The following is a 24,476-nucleotide window of genomic DNA, read 5'->3' as shown; positions in this document are numbered from 1 at the left end:
GTTTAGCTGCCAAAAGCAGTTGGAATTGGGCCAAAACAGTGTTGTAAGTCTTTAGGTGATGGCTATTGTGTCTGTTTCACCTCTCTCAAATGTCTATATTGGCAATAAAAAGAAAAAGTTTCCAATTTAAATAGCTAGAGAATAAAAAAAAATTGCCAGTAATGGGAAAAAACCTACAGCACCTGGTGTTCCCATGTGGTCTCCCACCCAAGTACTAACCAGGCCCAACACTGCTTAGCTTCCAAGGTCAGACGAGATTGGGCGTATCCAATGTGGTATGGCTGTAGGTGAGATACAGTCACTTTTTTGCCCTCTTCTACTTCTATAACCAGGAAAGCTAATAAAAAAGTTTCCTAACATTATTGGCTTACTGAAAAAAATCATGTGTTGCTCATGTAAAAAGACCTACAGGACATAATATTAGCAGGTGGTCTCAAAGTAAACTACTAATGAGGCTCAACACTGTTTAGCTGCCAAAAGCAGTTGGAATTGGGCCGAAACAGTGTGGTAAGTCTTTAGGTGATGGCTATTGTGTCTGTTTCACCTCTCTCAAATGTCTGTATTGGCAATAAAAACAAAAAGTTTCCAATTTATATAGCTAGAGAATAAAAACAATTTGCCAGTAATGGGAAAAAACCTACAGCACCTGGTGTTCCCATGTGGTCTCCCACCCAAGTACTAACCAGGCCCAACACTGCTAAGCTTCCAAGATCAGGCGTATCCAACGTGGTATGGCTGTAGGTTAGATACAGGCACTTTTTTGCCCTCTTCTACTTCTATAACCAGGTAAGCTAATAAAAAAGTTTCCTAACTGTATTGGCTTACTGAAAAAAATCATGTGTTGGTAAAGTAAAAAGACCTACAGGACATGATATTAGCAGGTGGTCTCAAATTAAACTACTAAAGAGGCTCAACACTGTTTAGCTGCCAAAAGCAGTTGGAATTGGGCCGAAACAGTGTGGAAAGTCTTTAGGTGATGGCTATTGTGTCTGTTTGACCTCTCCCAAATGTCTGTATTGGCAATAAAAAGAAAAAGTTTCCAATTTAAATAGCTAGAGAATAAAAACAATTTGCCAGTAATGGGAAAAAACCTACAGCACCTGGTGTTCCCCTGTGGTCTCCCACCCAAGTACTAACCAGGCCCAACACTGCTTAGCTTCCAAGATCAGATGAGATTGGGCGTATCCAATGTGGTATGGCTGTAGGTGAGATACAGTCACTTTTTTGCCCTCTTCTACTTCTATAACCAGGTAAGCTAATAAAAAAGTTTCCTAACATTATTGGCTTACTGAAAAAAATCATGTGTTGCTAATGTAAAAAGACCTACAGGACATAATATTAGCAGGTGGTCTCAAATTAAACTACTAATGAGGCTCAACACTGTTTAGCTGCCAAAAGCAGTTGGAATTGGGCCAAAACAGTGTGGTAAGTCTTTAGGTGATTTCTATTGTGTCTGTTTCACCTCTCTCAAATGTCTGTATTGGCAATAAAAAGAAAAAGTTTCCAATTTAAATAGCTAGAGAATAAAAACAATTTGCCAGTAATGGGAAAAAACCTACAGCACCTGGTGTTCCCATGTGGTCTCCCACCCAAGTACTAACCAGGCCCAACACTGCTTAGCTTCCAAGATCAGATGAGATTGGTCGTATCCAATGTGGTATGGCTGTAGGTGAGATACAGTCACTTTTTTGCCCTCTTCTACTTCTATAACCAGGTAAGCTAATAAAAAAGTTTCCTAACATTATTGGCTTACTGAAAAAAATCATGTGTTGCTAATGTAAAAAGACCTACAGGACATAATATTAGCAGGTGGTCTCAAATTAAACTACTAATGAGGCTCAACACTGTTTAGCTGCCAAAAGCAGTTGGAATTGGGCCAAAACAGTGTGGTAAGTCTTTAGGTGATTTCTATTGTGTCTGTTTCACCTCTCTCAAATGTCTGTATTGGCAATAAAAAGAAAAAGTTTCCAATTTAAATAGCTATAGAATAAAAACAATTTGCCAGTAATGGGAAAAAACCTACAGCACGTGGTGTTCCCATGTGGTCTCCCAACCAAGTACTAACCAGGCCCAACACTGCTTAGCTTCCAAGATCAGACGAGATTGGGCGTATCCAATGTGGTATGGCTGTAGGTGAGATACAGGCACTTTTTTGCCCTCTTCTACTTCTATAACCAGGTAAGCTAATAAAAAAGTTTCCTAACTGTATTGGCTTACTGAAAAAAATCATGTGTTGGTAATGTAAAAAGACCTACAGGACATAATATTAGCAGGTGGTCTCAAATTAATCTACTAAAGAAGCTCAACACTGTTTAGCTGCCAAAAGCAGTTGGAATTAGGCCGAAACAGTGTGGTAAGTCTTTAGGTGATGGCTATTGTGTCTGTTTGACCTCTCCCAGATGTCTGTATTGGCAATAAAAAGAAAAAGTTTCCAATTTAAATAGCTAGAGAATAAAAACAATTTGCCAGTAATGGGAAAAAACCTACAGCACGTGGTGTTCCCATGTGGTCTCCCACCCAAGTACTAACCAGACCCAACACTGCTTAGCTTCCAAGATCAGGCGTATCCAACGTGGTATGGCTGTAGGTGAGATACAGGCACTTTTTTGCCCTCTTCTACTTCTATAACCAGGTAAGCTAATAAAAAAGTTTCCTAACTGTATTGGCTTACTGAAAAAAATCATGTGTTGGTAAAGTAAAAAGACCTACAGGACATGATATTAGCAGGTGGTCTCAAATTAAACTACTAAAGAGGCTCAACACTGTTTAGCTGCCAAAAGCAGTTGGAATTGGGCCGAAACAGTGTGGAAAGTCTTTAGGTGATGGCTATTGTGTCTGTTTGACCTCTCCCAAATGTCTGTATTGGCAATAAAAAGAAAAAGTTTCCAATTTAAATAGCTAGAGAATAAAAACAATTTGCCAGTAATGGGAAAAAACCTACAGCACCTGGTGTTCCCATGTGGTCTCCCACCCAAGTACTAACCAGGCCCAACACTGCTTAGCTTCCAAGATCAGATGAGATTGGGCGTATCCAATGTGGTATGGCTGTAGGTGAGATACAGGCACTTTTTTGCCCTCTTCTACTTCTATAACCAGGTAAGCTAATAAAAAAGTTTCCTAACATTATTGGCTTACTGAAAAAAATCATGTGTTGGTAATGTAAAAAGACCTACAGGACATAATATTAGCAGGTGGTCTCAAATTAAACTACTAATGAGGCTCAACACTGTTAGGTGCCAAAAGTAGTTGGAATGGGGCCGAAACAGTGTGGTAAGTCTTTAGGTGATGGCTATTGTGTCAGTTTCACCTCTCTCAAATGTCTGTATTGGCAATAAAAATAAAAAGTTTCCAATTTAAATAGCTAGAGAATAAAAACAATTTGCCAGTAATGGGAAAAAACCTACAGCACATGTGTTCCCATGTGGTCTCCCACCCAAGTACTATCCAGGCCCAACACTGCTTAGCTTCCAAGATCAGACGAGATTGGGCGTACCCAATGTGGTATGGCTGTAGGTGAGATACAGGCACTTTGTTGCCCTCTTCTACTTCTATAACCAGGTAAGCTAATAAAAAAGTTTCCTAACATTATTGGCTTACTGAAAAAAATCATGTGTTGGTAATGTAAAAAGACCTACAGGACATAATATTAGCAGGTGGTCTCAAATTAAACTACTAATGAGGCTCAACACTGTTTAGCTGCCAAAAGCAGTTGGAATTGGGCCAAAACAGTGTTGTAAGTCTTTAGGTGATGGCTATTGTGTCTGTTTCACCTCTCTCAAATGTCTATATTGGCAATAAAAAGAAAAAGTTTCCAATTTAAATAGCTAGAGAATAAAAACAATTTGCCAGTAATGGGAAAAAACCTACAGCACCTGGTGTTCCCATGTGGTCTCCCACCCAAGTACTAACCAGGCCCAACACTGCTTAGCTTCCAAGATCAAACGAGATTGGGCGTATCCAATGTGGTATGGCTGTAGGTGAGATACAGGCACTTTTTTTGCCCTCTTCTACTTCTATAACCAGGTAAGCTAATAAAAAAGTTTCCTAACATTATTGGCTTACTAAAAAAAATCATGTGTTGCTCATGTAAAAAGACCTACAGGACATAATATTAGCAGGTGGTCTCAAATTAAACTACTAATGAGGCTCAACACTGTTTAGCTGCCAAAAGCAGTTGGAATTGGGCCGAAACAGTGTGGTAAGTCTTTAGGTGATGGCTATTGTGTCTGTTTCACCTCTCTCAAATGTCTGTATTGGCAATAAAAACAAAAAGTTTCCAATTTAAATAGCTAGAGAATAAAAACAATTTGCCAGTAATGGGAAAAAACCTACAGCACCTGGTGTTCCCATGTGGTCTCCCACCCAAGTACTAACCAGGCCCAACACTGCTTAGCTTCCAAGATCAGGCGTATCCAACGTGGTATGGCTGTAGTTGAGATACAGGCACTTTTTTGCCCTCTTCTACTTCTATAACCAGGTAAGCTAATAAAAAAGTTTCCTAACTGTATTGGCGTACTGAAAAAAATCATGTGTTGGTAAAGTAAAAAGACCTACAGGACATTATATTAGCAGGTGGTCTCAAATTAAACTACTAAAGAGGCTCAACACTGTTTAGCTGCCAAAAGCAGTTGGAATTGGGCCGAAACAGTGTGGTAAGTCTTTAGGTGATGGCTATTGTGTCTGTTTCACCTCTCCCAAATGTCTGTATTGGCAATAAAAAGAAAAAGTTTCCAATTTAAATAGCTAGAGAATAAAAACAATTTGCCAGTAATGGGAAAAAACCTACAGCACCTGGTGTTCCCATGTGGTCTCCCACCCAAGTACTAACCAGGCCCAACACTGCTTAGCTTCCAAGACCAGATGAGATTGGGCGTATCCAATGTGGTATGGCTGTAGGTGAGATACAGTCACTTTTTTGCCCTCTTCTACTTCTATAACCAGGTAAGCTAATAAAAAAGTTTCCTAACATTATTGGCTTACTGAAAAAAATCATGTGTTGGTAATGTAAAAAGACCTACAGGACATAATATTAGCAGGTGGTCTCAAATTAAACTACTAATGAGGCTCAACACTGTTAGGTGCCAAAAGTAGTTGGAATTGGGCCGAAACAGTGTGGTAAGTCTTTAGGTGATGGCTATTGTGTCAGTTTCACCTCTCTCAAATGTCTGTATTGGCAATAAAAAGAAAAAGTTTCCAATTTAAATAGCTAGAGAATAAAAACAATTTGCCAGTAATGGGAAAAAACCTACAGCACCTGGTGTTCCCATGTGGTCTCCTACCCAAGTACTGACCAGCCCCAACACTGCTTAGCTTCCAAAATCATACGAGATTGGGCGTATCCAATGTGGTATGGCTGTAGGTGAGATGCAGTCACTTTTTTGCCCTCTTCTACTTCTATCTAAAGGTAAGCTAATAAAAAAGTTTCCTAACTGTATTGGCTTACTGAAAAAAATCATGTGTTTGCAATGTAAAAAGACCTACATAATATCAGCAGGTGGTCTCAAATTAAACTACTAAAGAGGCTCAACACTATTTAGCTGCCAAAAGCAGTTGGAATTGGGCCGAAACAGTGTGGTAAGTCTTTAGGTGATGGCTATTGTGTCTGTTTGACCTCTCCCAAATGTCTGTATTGGCAATAAAAAGAAAAAGTTTCCAATTTAAATAGCTAGAGAATAAAAACAATTTGCCAGTAATGGGAAAAAACCTACAGCACCTGGTGTTCCCATGTGGTCTCCCACCCAAGTACTAACCAGGCCCAACACTGCTTAGCTTCCAAGATCAGACGAGAGTGGGCGTATCCAATGTGGTATGGCTGTAGGTAAGATACAGGCACTTTTTTGCCCTCTTCTACTTCTATAACCAGGTAAGCGAATAAAAAAGTTTCCTAACTGTATTGGCTTACTGAAAAAAATCATGTGTTGGTAATGTAAAAAGACCTACAGGACATAATATTAGCAGGTGGTCTCAAATTAAACTACTAAAGAGGCTCAACACTGTTTAGCTGCCAAAAGCAGTTGGAATTGGGCCAAAACAGTGTGGTAAGTCTTTAGGTGATGGCTATTGTGTCTGTTTGACCTCTCCCAAATGTCTGTATTGGCAATAAAAATAAGAAGTTTCCAATTTAAATAGCTAGAGAATAAAAACAATTTGCCAGTAATGGGAAAAAACCTACAGCACCTGGTGTTCCCATGTGGTCTCCAACCCAAGTACTAACCAGGCCCAACAATGCTTAGCTTCCAAGATCAGACGAGATTGGGCGTATCCAATGTGGTATGGCTGTAGGTGAGATAGAGTCACTTTTTTGCCCTCTTCTACTTCTATAACCAGGTAAGCTAATAAAAAAGTTTCCTAACATTATTGGCTTACTGAAAAAAATCATGTGTTGGTAATGTAAAAAGACCTACAGGACATAATATTAGCAGGTGGTCTCAAATAAACTACTAATGAGGCTCAACACTGTTTAGCTGCCAAAAGCAGTTGGAATTGGGCCAAAACAGTGTGGTAAGTCTTTAGGTGATGGCTATTGTGTCTGTTTCACCTCTCTCAAATGTCTGTATTGACAATAAAAAGAAAAAGTTTCCAATTTAAATAGCTATAGAATAAAAACAATTTGCCAGTAATGGGAAAAAACCTACAGCACCTGGTGTTCCCATGTGGTCTCCCACCCAAGTACTAACCAGGCCCAACACTGCTTAGCTTCCAAGATCAGACGAGATTGGGCGTATCCAATGTGGTATGGCTGTAGGTGAGATACAGTCACTTTTTTGCCCTCTTCTACTTCTATAACCAGGTAAGCTAATAAAAAAGTTTCCTAACTGTATTGGCTTACTGAAAAAGTCATGTGTTGGTAATGTAAAAAGACCTACGGGACATAATATTAGCAGGTGGTCTCAAATTAAACTACTAAAGAGGCTCAACACTATTTAGCTGCCAAAAGCAGTTGGAATTGGACCGAAACAGTGGGGTAAGTCTTTAGCTGATGGCTATTGTGTCTGTTTGACCTCTCCCAAATGTCTGTATTAGCAATAAAAAGAAAAAGTTTCCAATTTAAATAGCTAGAGAATAAAAACAATTTGCCAGTAATGGGAAAAAACCTACAGCACCTGGTGTTCCCATGTGGTCTCCCACCCAAGTACTAACCAGGCCCAACACTGCTTAGCTTCCAAGATCAGACGAGATTGGGCGTATCCAATGTGGTATGGCTGTAGGTGAGATACAGCTATTTTTTTGCCCTCTTCTACTTCTATAACCAGGTAAGCTAATAAAAAAGTTTCCTAACATTATTGGTATTACTGAAAAAAATCATGTGTTGCTAATGTAAAAAGACCTACAGGACATAATATTAGCAGGTGGTCTCAAATTAAACTACTAATGAGGCTCAACACTGTTTAGCTGCCAAAAGCAGTTGGAATTGGGCCGAAACAGTGTGGTAAGTCTTTAGGTGATTGCTATTGTGTCTGTTTCACCTCTCTCAAATGTCTGTATTGGCAATAAAAAGAAAAAGTTTCCAATTTAAATAGCTAGAGAATAAAAACAATTTGCCAGTAATGGGAAAAAAACCTACAGCACCTGGTGTTCCCATGTGGTCTCCTACCCAAGTACTAACCAGGCCCAACACTGCGTAGCTTCCAAGATCAGACGAGATTGGGCGTATCCAATGTGGTATGGCTGTAGGTGAGATGCAGGCACTTTTTTGCCCTCTTCTACTTCTATAACCAGGTAAGCTAATAAAAAAGTTTCCTAACTGTATTGGCATTACTGAAAAAATCATGTGTTGCTAATGTAAAAAGACCTACAGGACATAATATTAGCAGGTGGTCTCAAATTAAACTACTAATGAGGCTCAACACTGTTTAGCTGCCAAAAGCAGTTGGAATTGGGCCGAAACAGTGTGGTAAGTCTTTAGGTGATGGCTATTGTGTCTGTTTCACCTCTCTCAAATGTCTGTATTGGCAATAAAAAGAAAAAGTTTCCAATTTAAATAGCTAGAGAATAAAAACAATTTGCCAGTAATGGGAAAAAAACCTACAGCACCTGGTGTTCCCATGTGGTCTCCTACCCAAGTACTAACCAGGCCCAACACTGCTTAGCTTCCAAGATCAGACGAGATTGGGCGTATCCAATGTGGTATGGCTGTAGGTGAGATACAGGCACTTTTTTGCCCTCTTCTACTTCTATAACCAGGTAAGCTAATAAAAAAGTTTCCTAACTGTATTGGCTTACTGAAAAAAATCATGTGTTGGTAATGTAAAAAGACCTACAGGACATAATATTAGCAGGTGGTCTCAAATTAAACTACTAAAGAGGCTCAACACTGTTTAGCTGCCGAAAGCAGTTGGAATTAGGCCGAAACAGTGTGGTAAGTCTTTAGGTGATGGCTATTGTGTCTGTTTGACCTCTCCCAAATGTCTGTATTGGCAATAAAAAGAAAAAGTTTCCAATTTAAATAGCTAGAGAATAAAAACAATTTGCCAGTAATGGGAAAAAACCTACAGCACGTGGTGTTCCCATGTGGTCTCCCACCCAAGTACTAACCAGGCCCAACAATGCTTAGCTTCCAAGATCAGACGAGATTGGGCGTATCCAATGTGGTTCGGCTGTAGGTGAGATAGAGTCACTTTTTTGCCCTCTTCTACTTCTATAACCAGGTAAGCTAATAAAAAAGTTTCCTAACATTATTGGCTTCCTGAAAAAAATCATGTGTTGCTAATGTAAAAAGACCTACAGGACATAATATTAGCAGGTGGTCTCAAATTAAACTACTTATGAGGCTCAACACTGTTTAGCTGCCAAAAGCAGTTGGAATTGGGCCAAAAAAGTGTGGTAAGTCTTTAGGTGATGGCTATTGTGCCTGTTTCACCTCTCTCAAATGTCTGTATTGGCAATAAAAAGAAAAAGTTTCCAAATTAAATAGCTAGAGAATAAAAACAATTTGCCAGTAATGGGAAAAAATCTACAGCACCTGGTGTTCCCGTGTGGTCTCCCACCCAAGTACTAACCAGGCCCAACACTGCTTAGCTTCCAAGATCAGGCGTATCCAATGTGGTATGGCTGTAGGTGAGATACAGTTACTTTTTTGCCCTCTTCTACTTCTATAACCAGGTAAGCTAATAAAAAAGTTTCCTAACTGTATTGGCTTACTGAAAAAATCATGTGTTGGTAATGTAAAAAGACCTACAGGACATAATATTAGCAGGTGGTCTCAAATTAAACTACTAAAGAGGCTCAACACTATTTAGCTGCCAAAAGCAGTTGGAATTGGACCGAAAAAGTGTGGTAAGTCTTTAGGTGATGGCTATTGTGTCTGTTTGACCTCTCCCAAATGTCTGTATTAGCAATAAAAAGAAAAAGTTTCCAATTTAAATAGCTAGAGAATAAAAACAATTTGCCAGTAATGGGAAAAAACCTACAGCACCTGGTGTTCCCATGTGGTCTCCCACCCAAGTACTAACCAGGCCCAACACTGCTTAGCTTCCAAGATCAGACGAGATTGGGCGTATCCAATGTGGTATGGCTGTAGGTGAGATACAGGCACTTTTTTGCCCTCTTCTACTTCTATAACCAGGTAAGCTAATAAAAAGTTTCCTAACTGTATTGGCTTACTGAAAAAAATCATGTGTTGGTAATGTAAAAAGACCTACAGGACATAATATTAGCAGGTGGTCTCAAATTAAACTACTAAAGAGTCTCAACACTGTTTAGCTGCCAAAAGCAGTTGGAATTAGGCCGAAACAGTGTGGTAAGTCTTTAGGTGATGGCTATTGTGTCTGTTTGACCTCTCCCAGATGTCTGTATTGGCAATAAAAAGAAAAAGTTTCCAATTTAAATAGCTAGAGAATAAAAACAATTTGCCAGTAATGGGAAAAAAACCTACAGCACCTGGTGTTCCCATGTGGTCTCCCACCCAAGTACTAATCAGGCCCAACAGTGCTTAGCTTCCAAGATCAGACGAGATTGGGCGTATCCAATGTGGTATGGCTGTAGGTGAGATACAGGCACTTTTTTGCCCTCTTCTACTTCTATAACCAGGTAAGCTAATAAAAAGTTTCCTAACTGTATTGGCTTACTGAAAAAAATCATGTGTTGGTAATGTAAAAAGACCTACAGGACATAATATTAGCAGGTGGTCTCAAATTAAACTACTAAAGAGTCTCAACACTGTTTAGCTGCCAAAAGCAGTTGGAATTAGGCCGAAACAGTGTGGTAAGTCTTTAGGTGATGGCTATTGTGTCTGTTTGACCTCTCCCAGATGTCTGTATTGGCAATAAAAAGAAAAAGTTTCCAATTTAAATAGCTAGAGAATAAAAACAATTTGCCAGTAATGGGAAAAAACCTACAGCACGTGGTGTTCCCATGTGGTCTCCCACCCAAGTACTAACCAGACCCAACACTGCTTAGCTTCCAAGATCAGATGAGATTGGGCGTATCCAATGTGGTATGGCTGTAGCTGAGATACAGGCACTTTTTTGCCCTCTTCTACTTCTATAACCAGGTAAGCTAATAAAAAAGTTTCCTAACATTATTGGCTTACTGAAAAAAATCATGTGTTGGTAATGTAAAAAGACCTACAGGACATAATATTAGCAGGTGGTCTCAAATTAAACTACTAATGAGGCTCAACACTGTTTAGCTGCCAAAAGCAGTTGGAATTGGGCCAAAACAGTGTTGTAAGTCTTAATGGTGATGGCTATTGTGTCTGTTTCACCTCTCTCAAATGTCTATATTGGCAATAAAAAGAAAAAGTTTCCAATTTAAATAGCTAGAGAATAAAAACAATTTGCCAGTAATGGGAAAAAACCTACAGCACCTGTTGTTCCCATGTGGTCTCCCACCCAAGTACTAACCATGCCCAACACTGCTTAGCTTCCAAGATCAGACGAGATTGGGCGTATCCAATGTGGTATGGCTGTAGGTGAGATACAGTCACTTTTTTGCCCTCTTCTACTTCTATAACCAGGTAAGCTAATAAAAAAGTTTCCTAACATTATTGGCTTACTGAAAAAAATCATGTGTTGCTCATGTAAAAAGACCTACAGGACATAATATTAGCAGGTGGTCTCAAATTAAACTACTAATGAGGCTCAACACTGTTTAGCTGCCAAAAGCAGTTGGAATTGGGCCGAAACAGTGTGGTAAGTCTTTAGGTGATGGCTATTGTGTCTGTTTCACCTCTCTCAAATGTCTGTATTGGCAATAAAAACAAAAAGTTTCCAATTTAAATAGCTAGAGAATAAAAACAATTTGCCAGTAATGGGAAAAAACCTACAGCACCTGGTGTTCCCATGTGGTCTCCCACCCAAGTACTAACCAGGCCCAACACTGCTTAGCTTCCAAGATCAGGCGTATCCAACGTGGTATGGCTGTAGGTGAGATACAGGCACTCTTTTGCCCTCTTCTACTTCTATAACCAGGTAAGCTAATAAAAAAGTTTCCTAACTGTATTGGCTTACTGAAAAAAATCATGTGTTGGTAAAGTAAAAAGACCTACAGGACATGATATTAGCAGGTGGTCTCAAATTAAACTACTAAAGAGGCTCAACACTGTTTAGCTGCCAAAAGCAGTTGTAATTGGGCCGAAACAGTGTGGAAAGTCTTTAGGTGATGGCTATTGTGTCTGTTTGACCTCTCCCAAATGTCTGTATTGGCAATAAAAAGAAAAAGTTTCCAATTTAAATAGCTAGAGAATAAAAACAATTTGCCAGTAATGGGAAAAAACCTACAGCACCTTGTGTTCCCATGTGGTCTCCCACCCAAGTACTAACCAGGCCCAACACTGCTTAGCTTCCAAGATCAGATGAGATTGGGCATATCCAATGTGGTATGGCTGTAGGTGAGATACAGTCACTTTTTTGCCCTCTTCTACTTCTATAACCAGGTAAGCTAATAAAAAAGTTTCCTAACATTATTGGCTTACTGAAAAAAATCATGTGTTGGTAATGTAAAAAGACCTACAGGACATAATATTAGCAGGTGGTCTCAAATTAAACTACTAATGAGGCTCAACACTGTTAGGTGCCAAAAGTAGTTGGAATTGGGCCGAAACAGTGTGGTAAGTCTTTAGGTGATGGCTATTGTGTCAGTTTCACCTCTCTCAAATGTCTGTATTGGCAATAAAAATAAAAAGTTTCCAATTTAAATAGCTAGAGAATAAAAACAATTTGCCAGTAATGGGAAAAAACCTACAGCACGTGGTGTTCCCATGTGGTCTCCCACCCAAGTACTAACCAGGCCCAACACTGCTTAGCTTCCAAGATCAGACGAGATTGGGCGTATCCAATGTGGAATGGCTGTAGGTGAGATACAATTACTTTTTTGCCCTCTTCTACTTCTATAACCAGGTAAGCTAATAAAAAAGTTTCCTAACATTATTTATTGGCTTACTGAAAAAAATCATGTGTTGCTAATGTAAAAAGACCTACACCATATTAGCAGGTGGTCTCAAATTAAACTACTAATGAGGCTCAACACTGTTTAGCTGCCAAAAGCAGTTGGAATTGGGCCGAAACAGTGTGGTAAGTCTTTAGGTGATTTCTATTGTGTTTGTTTTACCTCTCTCAAATGTCTGTATTGGCAATAAAAAGAAAAAGTTTCCAATTTAAATAGCTAGAGAATAAAAACAATTTGCCAGTAATGGGAAAAAAACCTACAGCACCTGGTGTTCCCATGTGGTCTCCCACCCAAGTACTAACCAGGCCCAACACTGCTTAGCTTCCAAGATCAGACGAGATTGGGCGTATCCAATGTGGTATGGCTGTAGGTGAGATACAGGCACTTTTTTGCCCTCTTCTACTTCTATAACCAGGTAAGCTAATAAAAAAGTTTCCTAACTGTATTGGCTTACTGAAAAAAATCATGTGTTGCTAATGTAAAAAGACCTACAGGACATAATATTAGCAGGTGGTCTCAAATTAAACTACTAATGAGGCTCAACACTGTTTAGCTGCCAAAAGCAGTTGGAATTGGGCCGAAACAGTGTGGTAAGTCTTTAGGTGATTTCTATTGTGTCTGTTTTACCTCTCTCAAATGTCTGTATTGGCAATAAAAAGAAAAAGTTTCCAATTTAAATAGCTAGAGAATAAAAACAATTTGCCAGTAATGGGAAAAAAACCTACAGCACCTGGTGTTCCCATGTGGTCTCCCACCCAAGTACTAACCAGGCCCAACACTGCTTAGCTTCCAAGATCAGACGAGATTGGGCGTATCCAATGTGGTATGGCTGTAGGTGAGATACAGGCACTTTTTTGCCCTCTTCTACTTCTATAACCAGGTAAGCTAATAAAAAAGTTTCCTAACTGTATTGGCTTACTGAAAAAAATCATGTGTTGGTAATGTAAAAAGACCTACAGGACATAATATTAGCAGGTGGTCTCAAATTAAACTACTAAAGAGGCTCAACACTGTTTAGCTGCCAAAAGCAGTTGGAATTGGGCCGAAACAGTGTGGTAAGTCTTTAGGTGATGGCTATTGTGTCTGTTTGACCTCTCCCAAATGTCTGTATTGGCAATAAAAAGAAAAAGTTTCCAATTTAAATAGCTGGTGAATAAAAACAATTTGCCAGTAATGGGAAAAAACCTACAGCACCTGGTGTTCCCATGTGGTCTCCCACCCAAGTACTAACCAGGCCCAACACTGCTTAGCTTCCAAGATCAGACAAGATTGGGCGTATCCAATGTGGTATGGCTGTAGGTGAGATACAGGCACTTTTTTGCCCTCTTCTACTTCTATAACCAGGTAAGCTAATAAAAAAGTTTCCTAACTGTATTGGCTTACTGAAAAAAATCATGTGTTGGTAATGTAAAAAGACCTACAGGACATAATATTAGCAGGTAGTCTCAAATTAAACTACTAAAGAGGCTCAACACTGTTTAGCTGCCAAAAGCAGTTGGAATTAGGCCGAAACAGTGTGGTAAGTCTTTAGGTGATGGTTATTGTGTCAGTTTCACCTCTCTCAAATGTCTGTATTGGCAATAAAAAGAAAAAGTTTCCAATTTAAATAGCTAGAGAATAAAAACAATTTGCCAGTAATGGGAAAAAACCTACAGCACCTGATGTTCCCATGTGGTCTCCCACCCAAGTACTGACCAGGCCCAACACTGCTTAGCTTCCAAGATCAGACGAGATTGGGCGTATCCAATGTGGTATGGCTGTAGGTGAGATGCAGTCACTTTTTTGCCCTCTTCTACTTCTATCTAAAGGTAAGGGTTCAAGAAGAAAAAGAATTGCACTGTGGATGCACACCTGAAGAAAAGAATATTTCAAAAAGAGTAGAGATATTCTATTTTGGTTTTTAAAATTTTTTAACTTTATTGGTTTGATTCAAGGTAAAAAAGGGGAGATAGACCTGTCGGGATTTTTTAACATATAGAATCCGTGTGGTGATCTTCCCTTGGTACTTGTGATATTTTCAAAAAGAGATTAAAATACACATACAAACATACAACACATAGTGTACTGTGCTAATGCACAAAAAAGATAGAAATGGTGAATAAAGGGATTAAAAGAGTTCCCCTTTTGCTGGCTTACAGAAAGATGTTGTGTCTGAGTTAGGTTCTTTTCCTGAGGTACTTAGGTATTTTATATATCACCCTTTTTCGGGGTTTTGTACCTCCTAGGTTTACTAGCCCCCTCTCACAGGGTTTTGTAAATCCTTTTCATAGAATTATGGCCTCCTAGATTCACTAACCCCCTCTCACCGGGTTTTGTGAATACTAGGAGTGATTTTTAAGGTTTTTATGTCACCTTAATCGGAGTGTTATTTCCCAGGCAGTTTTATTACTGTATTCCTGGTCTCCTTTTAAGGTGATTGACTACCATCTGATTATATATTATTTAGTATACTGTTTGTTTCCGGAGAGATTTATCTCTGATTTCAAAATGATGCAGATTTTATATCCAATAGTTGCATAGGTCACACAAAGATTCTGTTATTATACGGTAATTTTGTATGCAGGTTTATGTACAGTGCAGCTCTCTCTCACTGAGCTGTATACTGTTTATGTTTTTCTATCTGCGCTATAATGCCCTTAGGAGGGTAATTCTATGTGGATTATGGTGACTCCAATATTTAGCTGTTGTGATGCCTCTCACTCACACTGAGTAGCATTCACTAGTATTTGCAATACCGGGGTTGAATTCCCTTAATTGGAGTTGATGTGGTGGTTATATCTCAAAGGTGCTGCTCACTCTCACTGAGTTGCACCTCCCACTGTTCTGATATTGGGGTTAATTCCCTTTTAGTAGGTTACCACTATAGTGTAATTTTATCGACTTGGTCATATAGTGGTCCAATCTGAAACAAGTATTGGGGTTAAAATTCCCTTGATTGTTTTTATCTGGTCACACAAATATCCACTTTTTTTATATAGAAATAGCACTTTTCTTTGTGCAGGTTTTTGAGTGCAATATAGCTCTCTCTCACTGAGCTTATTTGCTACTCAAATAACTGCACCCTCTGGGCTGATATGCTCTTATAGCTTATACCTGCTACCGTTTATAATATTGAGGTTTTAATTCCTCCAATTTGGAATATTTTTACAGTATGACCCTCTCTCACAGAGCCATTACTGTAATATATATGAGATATCAATATTGATCATATGATATTATTTTGAGTGTAAATACAAGTGCAGGATAGCTCCCTCTCACTGAGCTATTTGCTATTTATATTTAACATATAATCTGGGCTATTGCACCTTTTGATATTCACTTTGTGTGTAGGTGATGGTAGATGAAGTATTGGCAATATGACTCTCTGAGATTTATCTCTGATTTCAAAATGATACAGATTTTATATCCAATAGTTGCATAGGTCACACAAAGATTCTGTTATTATACGGTAATTTTGTATGCAGGTTTATGTACAGTGCAGCTCTCTCTCACTGAGCTGTATACTGTTTATGTTTTTCTATCTGCGCTATAATGCCCTTAGGAGGGTAATTCTATGTGGATTATGGTGACTCCAATATTTAGCTGTTGTGATGCCTCTCACTCACACTGAGTAGCATTCACTAGTATTTGCAATACCGGGGTTGAATTCCCTTAATTGGAGTTGATGTGGTGGTTATATCTCAAAGGTGCTGCTCACTCTCACTGAGTTGCACCTCCCACTGTTCTGATATTGGGGTTAATTCCCTTTTTCTCAGTAGGTCACCACTGTGGTGTACTTCTATCGATTTGGTCATATAGTGGTCCAATCTGCAATACCGGGGTTGAATTCCCTTAATTGGAGCTGGTGTGGTGGTTCTATCTCAAAGGTGCTGCTCACTCTCACTGAGTTGCACCTCCTATTGTTCTGATATTGGGGTTAATTCCCTTTTTCCCTCAGTAGGTTACCACTATAGTGTAATTTTATCATTTATTGGTCATATAGTGGTCCAATCTGAAACAAGTATTGGGGTTAAAATTCCCTTGATTGTTTTTATCTGGTCACACAAATATCCACTTTTTTTATATAGAAATAGCACTTTTCTTTGTGCAGGTTTTTGAGTGCAATATAGCTCTCTCTCACTGAGCTTATTTGCTACTCAAATAACTGCACCCTCTGGGCTGATATGCTCTTATAGCTTATACCTGCTACCGTTTATAATATTGAGGTTTTAATTCCTCCAATTTGGAATATTTTTACAGTATGACCCTCTCTCACAGAGCCATTACTGTAATATATATGAGATATCAATATTGATCATATGATATTATTTTGAGTGTAAATACAAGTGCAGGATAGCTCCCTCTCACTGAGCTATTTGCTATTTATATTTAACATATAATCTGGGCTATTGCACCTTTTAATATTCACTTTGTGTGTAGGTGATGGTAGATGAAGTATTGGCAATATGACTCTCTGAGTCAAAAAGTTGCCAAGATTATATTTTATTGGTAATGTAGTATAACTCTCTCTCACTGAGTCATAGCTACCAATAATGTGATTCAGTAGTTGGAATTTTATATTTCTGAGTACTCCCAGTTGATAATGGCTTATATTTGCCCTGGGTTCAGGATATACAGTTATACTGTTTCACATTAGTTTATACCAATCTATTATAAATGGTTATTTGTTGCCATCTAGTGGTGATTCTCTGCATTCATTATGCTCTCAGTATACTATAAACTGAATCTCTAACATCAGACACATTTAAATCATAAGTACATTATTGATACATTTAATATGTCATTGTAGCTAATATGTAGCCAGCAAATAGGCTAACACGCGTTTCACAAGTCTGCTTCCTCAGAGCCTCAAGCCGAGTGTCTTCTGCTAATCATACTTATTAGGATTGGTCAGCCAATTGCTTCCCTGCTTTGTGTCACATGTTATCGCCTATCCAATAGGCATACATGATTGTTTGGCGCTGTTTCCGCCCTTACTGCAGTCCCCCGTCCATGTGACCGGCGCGTGACGTCATCACGCCGGTCACATGGGGTTTTTCAGCCAATCGCGGCTTTTCTTTGCCGCAACCCGGAAGTTCGGGCTTTACTGTGTCCGCCCCGGACTCTGTATACTCAATACGCGTTAGTTTGTTTTTATATTTTGTTAGTGTACGTCTTAATTTCTCAACATCCTTATTTACAGTACTGGGTAATCGTTCCCTGTACTCTCAATGGGTGTCTTCCTGGGGCGCTGTGTTTGGGGGAAATCTTTTGGCTGATATGGGGGTTATTGTTTTATTCCTATTTGCTATGTCCGCCCCGGACTCTGTATATTTGATACACGCTAGTTCATTTTTATATTTTATTCATGAATGTCTTTATTTGTTTGCATCCTTATTCGTAGTCTTGGTAATCGTTCCCTGTACTTTCATTAGGTGTCTTCCTGGGGCGCTGTGTTTGGGGGAAATATTGGCAGTTATAAGGGTTATTGTTTTATTCCTATTAGTGGGATTAAGGTTCCCCGGAATCTGGATGGGTAATAGTATTCTCTCTTTAGGGGTTTATACTTTATTGTAGTAACCCCGGACTCTGTATTTGGAATACATTTGATTTATTTTCAATTTTTGGCCAGTCTTCTGCTATATATTAAAGATCATTTATAGAGAACTGGATTGTGGTCATATAAGATGTTAAGAGGATAATTACTCAAAAGATGGATATATAGAATATATACTAATGGAGGAATTTGCGAGTAAGATGAAATAATATAATATAATGTGGGGTATTTTCCCATCCTAGATTAAAGTGTAATAATCTTAGTGCTTCCATGATTCTTGTGTGTATTACACAGTGAGAAAGGTAATAAATAATTTTTAGTGGTTTCATTTGATTTCTACTACTATATGCCTTAATAGTTTCCGGTAGTAGATTTTAATTTGAGTGATATCTATCCAGTAATGAGGCAAGTCAGGATTAAATAAAATAAGAAGGTGAGAAAAATATGTGAGAAAAGTATGTGCACAAAAAATAAACAAATACTATATATGGGGAGAGGGGGTGTGGTGTTTTCATATGTATGTATCATTATACATACTGTGCTAATGTTTGGTGGTCAGCCTATTGAGTGCTTTTTTTAAGATGGAGATTATGTCCCCAATGTTCCATAGGTGATTAAGACTTATTCTATTTGGGTGGTGGTTATTTGATGAACTCGTTCTTAATTGAGTTTACATGTTGTTTCCTCATCCTTTTTTCTGAGGAATTTTATGAATTTAAGATTAGTCATATTTGTTATCTCCATTATATTCATGAGTGTTTTATTCTCTTTTATTTCCAGGGTGTTCCTAGATGTCACAGTCCGGAGTCAGAGAGTTCCAGCACTTCATGTGGTAAGTCTTTTTTTCTCTTTCCCTTTCTCTCTCTTTCTTCCTCTCTTCTCTTTTTTCCTTTTTTCTCCTCTTTTTGTGTTAAATTTTGTATATTTTTTTCTCAGAGTCGTTTATTAGTGCATATACTGAAGTAAATTATTATAGGTTCGGTATGAGAGTCTCCAATTCATATGGGGGTCTTGTTCCTACCACTATATTTGGGAGAGGGTGTAGCCCAATCCTTGCATTATTGGGGTCAATTCTATTGTCAAGAAGGCTTTTGGTATGTATCAAAGTTGTGCTATATATTTTGGTCATTTAAAGGTCTTTTGTTGTTCCCATAGGTGTAGTGGGGAAGGATGCTATTCGAATCCGTGGGATATCTTTGATTCTCACAGGTATGGCAGGTAGCTGTTGTTCTCATTTAATCCCTTTGGGGTTAGGCAGTCCATCAGGTAAATCATTTTGGTTTCTGTTTTTAGGAGTTCCTTGTCTAAGTCTCCACCTCTTATTCCTAGTTTGACGTGGACCATACCAAAAGCTTTCAGATTTTTTGGATCGCTGTTGTGGGACTTGAGAAAGTGTTTGGCCACCGGAGTTAGTGTCTTGAATCTACTCTGATCCTTGGTGGCATTTCGGATGCTACTGATGTGCTCTAGTATCCGCACTTTCAATGCTCTGCTGGTTTTACCAATGTAAGACTTTCCGCATGGGCATTTCAGGTGGTAAATTACCCCTATGCTGGTGCATGTTATGTGGTCTGTGATGATCCACTTCTTCCCGAATTTATCGGTGTAGTCTTTCGTTGTTTCCATATATTGGCAGGCCTTGCATTTCCCACAGCAGCTGAAGCCTTTTCTGGTTACCGATGTTTTAGGTTCTGATAGGTGGCTATGCACTAAAGAATTTTTAATGCTTCTTGATTTTCGCCAGCTCATTTGGACTTCTCTTGGTAGGTTTTCTTTAAGGTCTTGGTCAGTTTCTAGGATTGGCCAGTGTTTTTGGAGAATGGCTTTTACTTGCTTCCAGTTGTTATTAAAAGTTCCAATGAACCTGACCGGATCTTCTTTTATTTCCCGTTTTTTAGGGGCAAGTAATGATTCCCTTGGGATTTCCTCTACCGATTTTATAGATTTCTTAATTAATCTTTTACTGTATCCTCTTTCTGTGAATCGGTTACTCAATTCTTTTTGCCTGTCATGGAAGGTTTCTGGGTCTGAACAATTGCGTTTAATGCGTATCAGTTCGCCCTTAGGTATCGCTCTGATCGTGCTTGGCAGGTGGGCACTTGTTGCATGTAAGATGGAGTTGGTGGATGTTTCCTTTCTATACACGTCAGTTTGTATCCTCCCTTCTTCGTCAATTGTGATGGTGAGATCCAGAAAGTTGATTTTTCTCTGACTTGCTTCCATTGTCAGTTTCAGATTGAGGTTATTTTGATTTAATTTAAGAATGAACTCATTCAGATCTTGTTTTTCTCCTTCCCACAGTATGAGTATATCATCGATATATCGTAAAAATATGAGTATATTGGAGGTATACTGTTCATATTTTTCTTGAAAAACTACTTCCCTTTCCCACCACCCCAGGTAGAGGTTGGCGTATGTGGGGGCACATGCCGTCCCCATCGCCGTCCCTCTTACCTGGAGGTAGTGGGCGCCATCACAAGTGAAGTAGTTTTTGGTTAGGATGAAGTTCAGAGATTCCGTCAAGAAATTATTAAAATCGTGGTTTTGGTTCATTTTAAGGAAATATTTGATGGCTGCTATCCCATTCTCATGACTTATGCTGGTATAGAGACTTTCTACGTCACATGTGACCAGCCACGTGCCCTCTGAGACAGAGAGATTTTCTAATTTTTGGAGTACATCCATAGTGTCTCTTAGATGTGAGGGCAGTGCTGTCACATGTTGACGCAGGAACTGGTCCACGTAGATACTAAGTCTTTCTGTGAGACTGCCAATTCCAGATAGGATTGGTCTTCCTGGGGGGGATTTCTCATTCTTATGAATCTTGGGTAACAAGTATAGCGTCGGAGTTTTGGGTTTCTCCATTTTCAGATATTGATAATCGTTTTTACTGATTATTTGGTTTTTGAATGCCTGATCAATCATGTTGTTGTATTCTGTGGTGAATTTGCCACTAGGATTAAATGTTAGCCTTTTATAACAGCTGGTATCTGTAAGTTGGCGTTTCAGTTCCTGTATATATTGTTCACGAGGCCACAGCACCACATTTCCGCCTTTGTCTGAAGGCTTAATGATTGTATCTTCCCATTTTTCCATTTCTCTGAGTGCATCCCTTTCTCCTTTGGTTATATTGTCTCCTTTGATATTTGTTTCCTTCAGGAGATTGTCTAGATCTTTAGATACTAGACTTTGAAATATTTGTACCTGAGGGCATATGTTGGGGTCTGGTAAGAACACGGATTTCTTTTTGATCTTTGTTCTGTCGTGTGGTTCTAGGGGGGGAGCTAGACCATCTGAATTTTCCATAGCTAGTTCTTCTAGGATTTGGAGTGCTATCCTATCTTCTTGTTCCATCTCTTCTGAGCCTTGAGATACTGAAGGTATAGGTGTATTACTATTGTTAGTTTCTGGGCTAATGCCCGCTGCTGTCAGTAGTGCTCTCTCCTCATTCTTTTGACGTGCATGGTTTGCAAAGAATTTTTTCAGGAGTAATTTTCTCGTGAAAAGATTAAGATCTTTCTCCATTTCAAATCTTTGCATATTGGATGTAGGGGAGAATGATAATCCTCTTTTCAGGATGGATTGTTGTTCTTCTGTCAGAATTTTATCAGTGAGATTCACAATTTTGAGGGAGTCAGATGTTATGTTCGATATCCTTGTTCTCTGAGTCGTCTCCTCTCCAGATGTTACATTGGGTATCATTATTCTCTGAATCGTCTCCTCTCCCTCGGCTCTTCTCTCCAATCCAAGGACTCTCTTTTTCTCCTGCCTCCCCTTGCCCCTCCTGATCTTTCTCCATATTCTTTGTGTTCTTTGCGGCCTTGCCCTAAAAAATGCCTCCTGTGGTATTGATTGTTTCTTGAATCCCCTTCTGATGATTCAGCTTCTGATGTCGAATAGTTAGATACATTGCTATTGGTGTATGTTTGTTTCTGGGGTCGTATATTCCATCTGAAGATCGTATTGTTCGCAAAATCAGTTCGATCTCGTTGGAATTTACGCCTTTTTCTTTCTATTATTTCTTTTTCATAATCTTCGATTTCTTTTTTGTATTTATCGTATCTTTGTTGGAACTGCTCCAGACCCTCAAAATTTTTTAATTTATCTCCTAGTTTGGAGATTTCTTGGTTTAGTCCTGTTAGAACGATCTCATCATGCTTTATCAGTACTTTTATAAGTTCTCTTGAGCATTGTAGTAGTATAGTTTCCCAATTTTTCTTCAGTTCTTCGTTAGCTAGTTCATATGCTGGAAATAATTTGGGCCTAAGGCCTCTTGGGATCAAGTTCTGTTTCAGGTAGTTGTCAAATGTAGTTCTATTCCACAGAGTTTTGCTTTGTTTCATAAGGGCAGTTTTTAATGCGAAAAGGTCATCTGACCAATTGGTAGTTGTGCATTCCATCCTATCCGGGTTGTCTGTGAATACTGAATCGATATCATTTCTTAGCTTATCCCGTCTATTTTCCAGATCCTTGGCTAAGCTGAAATTGGACATGATTACAGAAGTAGTCGGCTTGTTTAATGTTGTTAATATTCTTTTTTAAGAAAAATTATATATAAGTTGGTTTAGGGTATGTGGTGCTGGATGTTCCTTAGGAATCTGTTTTCACAGTATGTCTGATATGCAATAGGGGGGGTGGGGGAAGGGGAATTAGGAGTCCGCACACACTTTTTATTTGAAATGTCCCCTGTATTTTATTTGGGGATTGGCCTTTAAATGCTGTTTATTAGGCAGCGGGTGCTATCCGGGCAATAGGATTGGAGTACAGGTTCAAGAAGAAAAAGAATTGCACTGTGGATGCACACCTGAAGAAAAGAATATTTCAAAAAGAGTAGAGATATTCTATTTTGGTTTTTAAAATTTTTTAACTTTATTGGTTTGATTCAAGGTAAAAAAGGGGAGATAGACCTGTCGGGATTTTTTAACATATAGAATCCGTGTGGTGATCTTCCCTTGGTACTTGTGATATTTTCAAAAAGAGATTAAAATACACATACAAACATACAACACATAGTGTACTGTGCTAATGCACAAAAAAGATAGAAATGGTGAATAAAGGGATTAAAAGAGTTCCCCTTTTGCTGGCTTACAGAAAGATGTTGTGTCTGAGTTAGGTTCTTTTCCTGAGGTACTTAGGTATTTTATATATCACCCTTTTTCGGGGTTTTGTACCTCCTAGGTTTACTAGCCCCCTCTCACAGGGTTTTGTAAATCCTTTTCATAGAATTATGGCCTCCTAGATTCACTAACCCCCTCTCACCGGGTTTTGTGAATACTAGGAGTGATTTTTAAGGTTTTTATGTCACCTTAATCGGAGTGTTATTTCCCAGGCAGTTTTATTACTGTATTCCTGGTCTCCTTTTAAGGTGATTGACTACCATCTGATTATATATTATTTAGTATACTGTTTGTTTCCGGAGAGATTTATCTCTGATTTCAAAATGATGCAGATTTTATATCCAATAGTTGCATAGGTCACACAAAGATTCTGTTATTATACGGTAATTTTGTATGCAGGTTTATGTACAGTGCAGCTCTCTCTCACTGAGCTGTATACTGTTTATGTTTTTCTATCTGCGCTATAATGCCCTTAGGAGGGTAATTCTATGTGGATTATGGTGACTCCAATATTTAGCTGTTGTGATGCCTCTCACTCACACTGAGTAGCATTCACTAGTATTTGCAATACCGGGGTTGAATTCCCTTAATTGGAGTTAATGTGGTGGTTATATCTCAAAGGTGCTGCTCACTCTCACTGAGTTGCACCTCCCACTGTTCTGATATTGGGGTTAATTCCCTTTTAGTAGGTTACCACTATAGTGTAATTTTATCGACTTGGTCATATAGTGGTCCAATCTGAAACAAGTATTGGGGTTAAAATTCCCTTGATTGTTTTTATCTGGTCACACAAATATCCACTTTTTTTATATAGAAATAGCACTTTTCTTTGTGCAGGTTTTTGAGTGCAATATAGCTCTCTCTCACTGAGCTTATTTGCTACTCAAATAACTGCACCCTCTGGGCTGATATGCTCTTATAGCTTATACCTGCTACCGTTTATAATATTGAGGTTTTAATTCCTCCAATTTGGAATATTTTTACAGTATGACCCTCTCTCACAGAGCCATTACTGTAATATATATGAGATATCAATATTGATCATATGATATTATTTTGAGTGTAAATACAAGTGCAGGATAGCTCCCTCTCACTGAGCTATTTGCTATTTATATTTAACATATAATCTGGGCTATTGCACCTTTTGATATTCACTTTGTGTGTAGGTGATGGTAGATGAAGTATTGGCAATATGACTCTCTGAGATTTATCTCTGATTTCAAAATGATACAGATTTTATATCCAATAGTTGCATAGGTCACACAAAGATTCTGTTATTATACGGTAATTTTGTATGCAGGTTTATGTACAGTGCAGCTCTCTCTCACTGAGCTGTATACTGTTTATGTTTTTCTATCTGCGCTATAATGCCCTTAGGAGGGTAATTCTATGTGGATTATGGTGACTCCAATATTTAGCTGTTGTGATGCCTCTCA

General features: G+C 38.7%; 25 non-coding genes and 6 pseudogenes across 25 annotated transcripts; all 31 read right to left on the bottom strand.

Moving 5' to 3' along the window:
• Window positions 1-170: 170 nt before the first annotated feature.
• LOC146030729 (5S ribosomal RNA) lies at window positions 171-289 on the bottom strand. Its single transcript, XR_014456219.1, has one exon. It is a non-coding gene; the product is annotated as a 5S ribosomal RNA (ribosomal RNA).
• Window positions 290-634: 345 nt separating this feature from the next.
• Window positions 635-743, bottom strand: LOC146029442 (5S ribosomal RNA; annotated as a pseudogene).
• Window positions 744-1,088: 345 nt separating this feature from the next.
• LOC146030852 (5S ribosomal RNA) lies at window positions 1,089-1,207 on the bottom strand. Its single transcript, XR_014456335.1, has one exon. It is a non-coding gene; the product is annotated as a 5S ribosomal RNA (ribosomal RNA).
• A 345-nt stretch (window positions 1,208-1,552) lies between these two features.
• Window positions 1,553-1,671, bottom strand: LOC146031359 (5S ribosomal RNA). Its single transcript, XR_014456826.1, has one exon. It is a non-coding gene; the product is annotated as a 5S ribosomal RNA (ribosomal RNA).
• Window positions 1,672-2,016: 345 nt separating this feature from the next.
• Window positions 2,017-2,135, bottom strand: LOC146033150 (5S ribosomal RNA). Its single transcript, XR_014458561.1, has one exon. It is a non-coding gene; the product is annotated as a 5S ribosomal RNA (ribosomal RNA).
• A 345-nt stretch (window positions 2,136-2,480) lies between these two features.
• LOC146029637 (5S ribosomal RNA) lies at window positions 2,481-2,589 on the bottom strand (annotated as a pseudogene).
• Window positions 2,590-2,934: 345 nt separating this feature from the next.
• LOC146031065 (5S ribosomal RNA) lies at window positions 2,935-3,053 on the bottom strand. The gene has a single exon (XR_014456543.1). It is a non-coding gene; the product is annotated as a 5S ribosomal RNA (ribosomal RNA).
• A 344-nt stretch (window positions 3,054-3,397) lies between these two features.
• Window positions 3,398-3,515, bottom strand: LOC146035076 (5S ribosomal RNA). The gene has a single exon (XR_014460479.1). It is a non-coding gene; the product is annotated as a 5S ribosomal RNA (ribosomal RNA).
• A 345-nt stretch (window positions 3,516-3,860) lies between these two features.
• LOC146030547 (5S ribosomal RNA) lies at window positions 3,861-3,979 on the bottom strand. Its single transcript, XR_014456038.1, has one exon. It is a non-coding gene; the product is annotated as a 5S ribosomal RNA (ribosomal RNA).
• A 346-nt stretch (window positions 3,980-4,325) lies between these two features.
• On the bottom strand, window positions 4,326-4,434 carry LOC146029275 (5S ribosomal RNA; annotated as a pseudogene).
• Window positions 4,435-4,779: 345 nt separating this feature from the next.
• Window positions 4,780-4,898, bottom strand: LOC146030799 (5S ribosomal RNA). The gene has a single exon (XR_014456284.1). It is a non-coding gene; the product is annotated as a 5S ribosomal RNA (ribosomal RNA).
• A 344-nt stretch (window positions 4,899-5,242) lies between these two features.
• On the bottom strand, window positions 5,243-5,361 carry LOC146028556 (5S ribosomal RNA; annotated as a pseudogene).
• Window positions 5,362-5,701: 340 nt separating this feature from the next.
• LOC146032788 (5S ribosomal RNA) lies at window positions 5,702-5,820 on the bottom strand. The gene has a single exon (XR_014458206.1). It is a non-coding gene; the product is annotated as a 5S ribosomal RNA (ribosomal RNA).
• Window positions 5,821-6,165: 345 nt separating this feature from the next.
• LOC146033445 (5S ribosomal RNA) lies at window positions 6,166-6,284 on the bottom strand. Its single transcript, XR_014458855.1, has one exon. It is a non-coding gene; the product is annotated as a 5S ribosomal RNA (ribosomal RNA).
• Window positions 6,285-6,628: 344 nt separating this feature from the next.
• LOC146027988 (5S ribosomal RNA) lies at window positions 6,629-6,747 on the bottom strand. Its single transcript, XR_014455172.1, has one exon. It is a non-coding gene; the product is annotated as a 5S ribosomal RNA (ribosomal RNA).
• Window positions 6,748-7,091: 344 nt separating this feature from the next.
• On the bottom strand, window positions 7,092-7,210 carry LOC146027975 (5S ribosomal RNA). Its single transcript, XR_014455170.1, has one exon. It is a non-coding gene; the product is annotated as a 5S ribosomal RNA (ribosomal RNA).
• A 347-nt stretch (window positions 7,211-7,557) lies between these two features.
• On the bottom strand, window positions 7,558-7,676 carry LOC146034179 (5S ribosomal RNA). The gene has a single exon (XR_014459586.1). It is a non-coding gene; the product is annotated as a 5S ribosomal RNA (ribosomal RNA).
• Window positions 7,677-8,022: 346 nt separating this feature from the next.
• On the bottom strand, window positions 8,023-8,141 carry LOC146031937 (5S ribosomal RNA). Its single transcript, XR_014457389.1, has one exon. It is a non-coding gene; the product is annotated as a 5S ribosomal RNA (ribosomal RNA).
• Window positions 8,142-8,486: 345 nt separating this feature from the next.
• Window positions 8,487-8,605, bottom strand: LOC146027401 (5S ribosomal RNA). Its single transcript, XR_014454804.1, has one exon. It is a non-coding gene; the product is annotated as a 5S ribosomal RNA (ribosomal RNA).
• A 345-nt stretch (window positions 8,606-8,950) lies between these two features.
• LOC146029268 (5S ribosomal RNA) lies at window positions 8,951-9,059 on the bottom strand (annotated as a pseudogene).
• A 344-nt stretch (window positions 9,060-9,403) lies between these two features.
• LOC146027964 (5S ribosomal RNA) lies at window positions 9,404-9,522 on the bottom strand. Its single transcript, XR_014455169.1, has one exon. It is a non-coding gene; the product is annotated as a 5S ribosomal RNA (ribosomal RNA).
• Window positions 9,523-9,867: 345 nt separating this feature from the next.
• On the bottom strand, window positions 9,868-9,986 carry LOC146031335 (5S ribosomal RNA). Its single transcript, XR_014456803.1, has one exon. It is a non-coding gene; the product is annotated as a 5S ribosomal RNA (ribosomal RNA).
• Window positions 9,987-10,330: 344 nt separating this feature from the next.
• Window positions 10,331-10,449, bottom strand: LOC146034944 (5S ribosomal RNA). The gene has a single exon (XR_014460347.1). It is a non-coding gene; the product is annotated as a 5S ribosomal RNA (ribosomal RNA).
• A 346-nt stretch (window positions 10,450-10,795) lies between these two features.
• Window positions 10,796-10,914, bottom strand: LOC146033556 (5S ribosomal RNA). The gene has a single exon (XR_014458965.1). It is a non-coding gene; the product is annotated as a 5S ribosomal RNA (ribosomal RNA).
• Window positions 10,915-11,259: 345 nt separating this feature from the next.
• Window positions 11,260-11,368, bottom strand: LOC146029016 (5S ribosomal RNA; annotated as a pseudogene).
• A 345-nt stretch (window positions 11,369-11,713) lies between these two features.
• On the bottom strand, window positions 11,714-11,832 carry LOC146033178 (5S ribosomal RNA). Its single transcript, XR_014458587.1, has one exon. It is a non-coding gene; the product is annotated as a 5S ribosomal RNA (ribosomal RNA).
• Window positions 11,833-12,176: 344 nt separating this feature from the next.
• LOC146033823 (5S ribosomal RNA) lies at window positions 12,177-12,295 on the bottom strand. Its single transcript, XR_014459232.1, has one exon. It is a non-coding gene; the product is annotated as a 5S ribosomal RNA (ribosomal RNA).
• A 345-nt stretch (window positions 12,296-12,640) lies between these two features.
• LOC146027952 (5S ribosomal RNA) lies at window positions 12,641-12,759 on the bottom strand. The gene has a single exon (XR_014455168.1). It is a non-coding gene; the product is annotated as a 5S ribosomal RNA (ribosomal RNA).
• A 346-nt stretch (window positions 12,760-13,105) lies between these two features.
• On the bottom strand, window positions 13,106-13,224 carry LOC146027940 (5S ribosomal RNA). The gene has a single exon (XR_014455167.1). It is a non-coding gene; the product is annotated as a 5S ribosomal RNA (ribosomal RNA).
• Window positions 13,225-13,569: 345 nt separating this feature from the next.
• LOC146031914 (5S ribosomal RNA) lies at window positions 13,570-13,688 on the bottom strand. The gene has a single exon (XR_014457365.1). It is a non-coding gene; the product is annotated as a 5S ribosomal RNA (ribosomal RNA).
• Window positions 13,689-14,033: 345 nt separating this feature from the next.
• On the bottom strand, window positions 14,034-14,152 carry LOC146031655 (5S ribosomal RNA). The gene has a single exon (XR_014457117.1). It is a non-coding gene; the product is annotated as a 5S ribosomal RNA (ribosomal RNA).
• Between the last annotated feature and the right edge of the window lie 10,324 nt (window positions 14,153-24,476).

The sequence above is a fragment of the Crinia signifera genome, chromosome 8 (genome assembly GCF_055691185.1).
Source record: "Crinia signifera chromosome 8, ASM5569118v1, whole genome shotgun sequence".
NCBI lineage: Eukaryota > Metazoa > Chordata > Amphibia > Anura > Myobatrachidae > Crinia > Crinia signifera.
The sequence above is the reverse complement of the archived record's forward strand: the minus strand, read 5'-3'. Positions and strand labels throughout refer to the sequence as shown.